This window comes from Sinocyclocheilus anshuiensis, unplaced genomic scaffold, assembly GCF_001515605.1.
Source record: "Sinocyclocheilus anshuiensis isolate Anshui unplaced genomic scaffold, SAMN03320099.WGS_v1.1 scaffold773, whole genome shotgun sequence".
Classification (NCBI taxonomy): Eukaryota; Metazoa; Chordata; class Actinopteri; order Cypriniformes; family Cyprinidae; genus Sinocyclocheilus; species Sinocyclocheilus anshuiensis.
Genome location: NW_015539930.1, coordinates 170,128 through 175,471, shown reverse-complemented (window position 1 = coordinate 175,471; position 5,344 = coordinate 170,128). Strand labels below are relative to the sequence as shown.

Sequence of the window (5,344 nt, the reverse complement as noted above, 5' to 3'; positions counted from 1 at the left end):
AATTGAGCAAAAACAAGCAATATTATGTCTAAAATGTAAGTCACTTATTGCTTTACTGAACTTGTATAAAATGATTATTAAATGTGTTCATGCTGATATTTGCAGAAAAATGGTAGGCTACTCTTTGTGTGATATAGATTAAGTTAACTATATTAAATTATACAAACATGAAAAAGCATACAGAAGCATTTTTGCCGTCTACAATTTAGAATGCCTTGGATTTTGAGTTTTAATAAACTAATAAATCACGTGCGTGCACTCTCGGTGATATACTTGATAATGTCAGATCGCACATCATTACAACACTTACCATATTATTGCAGACGATGCTGTATCGCACGCCCCAGACTCGACTTGAGTGGAAAATGAATCATCCGCGGTTGTGCACGCAGCCGTGCACTTTTTTGCACATGAGCAAAGGTGTTTTTAGGAGTCTAACTTGCAAATGCCAGACCACTGATTCGTCAAACCTGCTTTCCTGCAGTCCGTGTTCTTCTGACTTCTGACTATTTTGTAGTAAGTAACGAATATGCTTCGGGGGAAATGGATTGGAGTAAAAGTATACATTTTAATTAGGAAATGTAGTGGAGTAAAAGTAAAAGTTGGCTGAAATATAAAAACTCAAGTAAAGTACAGATACTCCCAAAAAATACTTAAGTACTGTAACGTAGTATTATTACAATACACCACTGATTTCAGTTAATTGTCAAGCACATATCTGCTTCAAAAACGACAGCAGGTTGCACTAGCTGTCACCTAGCACTGCTGTTTCACAAATCTTTCCTGAACAGTGCACTATTCTCAGAACGGAGGGAGCGAAGGGTCTGAACTAATTTACTTGGGAACAGCTCTGTCTTGCCATATTTTACATGTTCAGTAGTGTGTTCATGTGTGCACAGGTTTGAGACGTTTGCCAAGAACTTCCTGTTTTTGTATGAGCTCCACTCTCAAAAAACCCCATCCCTGCTGTTCGGAAGGTAAAAACAAGTCTGCCTGCACTGCATTTTGCACATACTTCAAATGTTAGGAAAGTAACACCTTTGGACATAATCATTGAACACTGAGCATTGAGATGTTAGAAATGGAAATAAGTTGTTGTTGTTGAAGGGGCATTGTATCTCTGTCATTAGCATCAAAAGTATATTTAGCTATTTTATTTTGTATCCTTAAATATAATATGCTGATGTGAACACATTTTTGTGATATCCCCCTCAAAAGCACTGCCATGAGATGAGTCCTGATTATAAATTCAACAGGGACCTTGTGATAGGTAAGACAAAGCCAATCTGGAAGTGACGGGAGCAGAACAGAAAGAGAAAAAATATGACTATTATTGCTTAAAATCATCAACCTAGCACACAACTAATTACATATTCCACACATCAACAAAGTGCAATATGCTATTATTCATCCTATACAATGTTCTGTCAAGCGATTCAGACTTCTAATTATATATATTTTTTCATAGACTAATAAAAATTTGTATTGTATTTTTTGCTTGTTTGTCCCTTGCAATTTGTCACTATATTTTCTTTTCAACCCAAAATAGATTTTATGTTTCCTTCTCAGACAAACTGCCATCTTTGCCTGGGCTTGGTGCTAATTTCATAGCTTCTTCCTCTAGTTTCGTTATATTTTGAACTTATGCAAATGCAGAAGTCTCGTTTTTTTTACAATCAATGAAACAATGAAAGAAGTGTCCTCTTGAGTATAAAATGTACACTTAAATTGTAAATCCGGATTTATCACTGAAACTAAATCATTGACAACACTGTAATCATACAGTCACATATTGCATTGGCCAATACTCACACTGGTTAACTAGTTATTAAAAATTGTAATAGCACGTGTAAATTATCTCTTCATGGTGAACCATTGTGTTTAAGTTGTCAGTATGAAGTAGACACTTTTGTATGTTGGTACTGTAGGTTGCGCTACAAATAATTATGATCCATCATTTTGATGGACTGGGTTATGCATTTAGATAACATGTATGCTATGTTATCCATGCTGTAACAGTGATAATTAATGCCTTTGTCATTTTCAAATCATGCTGCCTTCAAGTACACCTGGGAAACTTCTGAGTAAGGCATTTTGTAATTCATAACATCATAAAAGTCAAGTTTAAATCTTAACACTAATTGTCCGTCAGCTGAACCATACATCATACCTATAAAATGATAAAATTAATATGTCATACAAAATTAAAATAGCTTGCAAAATCATTCATTATAATTCACTACAGACTTATACAGATCTCTAGATAATATCATAGATCAATGTTTCCACAATATTTCAAATTGACACAATTATTACTAATACACTGAATGTGTTTTAAATACACAATAACCATGTTTATTTTTCTATCATCGATAAATCCAATTTTTTTCAGTATCATTCAATTTATCTAACTGAATATTGCATTTTTTTTTCAAATGCATTTTGAAAATGTTTATTTAAATAAAATCAAATAGATGCAAATAGTTAATAATAAACTATGCCATGATTTCTGAGTGCAGAAATGTTAACTCTTTCTTACCAGTTTCATTTATGTATGATATGTTTAGTTTATGTTAAAACTGTAATCCAAATTAATGGAAGTTTTATATTCAAATACATAAATCCTAAATTTATGCTTACATATTTATGCATTTTTTTGGAGAGTATGCTTGTGAACTGCCAACATACAAAGCCATGCAAACTAATTTCAGCTAAAGATTTGCTACGGTTTGTGGTGATTTCAATAGCATTCTATGTACAGTTAACATCACCGCCAAGCATTAAAAAAATAAAAAAATCTGTAATGCTGTCACTCAGACATTAATAAACACCATTGTTATATTTCCATATTTTGCTGTGATGTTTAGGCCTCCTCCGACTACCCCCAGAGTCTCAAAGATATTGACAGAAAGCTCTGGAAAATCAAACAGCCAACCCTGCAGAAAAACACTTATGACTATCATCCAGCCCACTCTTTCTGCCACTCTATTGTGTTTGACCGTGTACTGTCTGTTTCTCATATAAAGGCAACGTGCAGTTTCACTACTTCAAACTCTTTCGTGGATGAGGTTTTAATACTCATAGTTCAGACAACATAAAGTATTAACCACCAAGAAGGACATTTTCATTGCTGAGGTTGCTCCATTATAGCTCAAGAGACTTCTCAGTTATTTCTCATTTCATCTCAGATATTTCTAAAATACCCGAGAAGAAAAAGATCCATTTGCTCTCTATTTAATCGCATTGCTGTCTGGGAGAAACAGTTCAGATACTAAAGAGATCTCATTTGCAATTTTTATTTTCTAAGGGCACAGACACTGAATCAGATTGCTATTTTCGTGATCCGTACTTATCTGTTGTCTGGGCACGTAACTGTTTATCTGGATTAGCTAGATTATTTTTCCTCTGTTTCAACAGAAAACAGAATTAATAAAAATGATCAAACCAGAAGAAAACAGCAAACAAAACGTTTCTCTTTCTTTTTAGTAAGCTGTTGAACACCTCAGCTGTTCTAAACTACATCTGCTGAAAATTCAATGGTGATTTGTGAGCCTAACAATTCATCAGTATTGAAAAACTCATTTCTCACCTGTACATTTTATAGGCTAATTCTGCTGCAACCAAGCTTGTTGTGTTCTGGGAATCATCATGCTTCCATAACCTCTTTCCTGTCTTATTCAGCACCTTCTCTGCTGGATCAGGTGTTGCAGCATGCACCTTCTATGACTTATTGTTCACCCTTTTCTTGTCCTTTACCATCTTGAGTGGCATCATCAGCTCTAGTGCTGCTCTCTGACTCTCTCTAAGGATATGAGAGCACTACAGATCCTTCCATGTCACACCTGAAACCATTCAGTTTCCTTTCTCTCTAAATATTACATCATCTAACTTATCTTTTATTAATTTGACCATAATATTCAGTTAATTTTGAAGAGTTTATTTGGTCAACGTCATCATTGCCTCCTGAAAGAAGCTACAAAAAGGGGTTTTGCAGGGCATTTTTGAAACAAGCTGGCCATGTCAAGATAACCTGTATTCTACTGAACATTAAAGAAGAACATTAAAGAACACTGCCTTCCTCATCGGGTCAACGAGTGGGAACATGACTATAGCAAAGAGCTTTTTTCACACGTGTAACAAATGTGTTATATATTTTGTGCACCAGTGCCTAAAAAATTATTTTGAAGGTTTTTGCATTCGGTGTCCCTTCGTCTAGAAATTCTTTGAATATTCTGCTTTTAAATAGTTCTAGACATTTAACAAAAACATTGCACTGAAACATTTAAACTTACATTCATCAGTGCTAATCTTAGCTTAGTGTCAAATTTCCTTCTCAACACATTATTTAAACTGTATTATTGCACACCTGTGTATAGGCCAAACATACAGTACATACAAGCGACATATATTACATAGCAAATCTCAACTCTGTGATTTTTTATTTGGTCACAAAATGCAACTATATTATCAACCAACTGTTTATAGCTGAATATATAAGTATGTCCAACTTTTTGCATACATACAGTATACTCATGTAGGGTGATATATATACAGGTATATATAATATATACTTACTGCATATATATAGACTGATGAGTCTTTACATTATGGTAATTGGAGGACCTGCTGGTACCGGACACCCCATGAGACCTATTGCCACCTCATCAAATCAATGCCTCGCCGTGAGGCTGCTGGGCTAAAGGAGGTCATACAGGTTATTGGTCATATTGTAATGGCTCATCAGTGTGTGTGTGTGTATATATATATATATATATATATACACAGTATGTACAGGTCAGGGGTCATAATTGTGTACATGAGTCATTACATTATGATCACCCCCAGCCTAGAGCAATGATTGCACCTGGCAACCAAATGGTGCTGCAGGTGCAGTTCACAGAGCAGTATATATACCACCCGAGGACCGGCTTTCAGTCAGTAGAGTGTTCAGTGTCAGAATGGGAAAAGCTGCCGATTTATTGGACAAATTGTGATGGCACGGCACCTTGGAACTTCAATCTCAGAAACGGCGCACCTTGTGGGTTGTTCACATGCCGCTGTAGTGCGTATGTATTATAGTGTGTAGTGCGTACGCATTGTTCACAGTGACCGGAGGGCCACAGTGTGACAAATCACCAGCAGCCACAACAGTGGTGACCAAGGCAATGTGTCACAACACAAAGTTCATCGCAGCCTTCTGCGTATGGGCCTGCGTAGTCGACCACCCAGCTGGGTCCCCATGCTAACTGCACGCCATTGCCAACAACGCATGAAATGGGCCCAAGATCATTGAGATTTGGCCGTGGATGATTGGAAGAAAATGGCCTGGTCCAAGTGTGCCCCA

General features: G+C 36.1%; 1 protein-coding gene across 1 annotated transcript in view; it reads right to left on the bottom strand.

The window, feature by feature from the left end:
• galnt18b (UDP-N-acetyl-alpha-D-galactosamine:polypeptide N-acetylgalactosaminyltransferase 18b) overlaps nucleotides 1-5,344 on the bottom strand; it is a 133,873-nt gene that overhangs the window by 17,636 nt on the left and 110,893 nt on the right. The gene's annotated exons all lie outside the window — the stretch shown is intronic.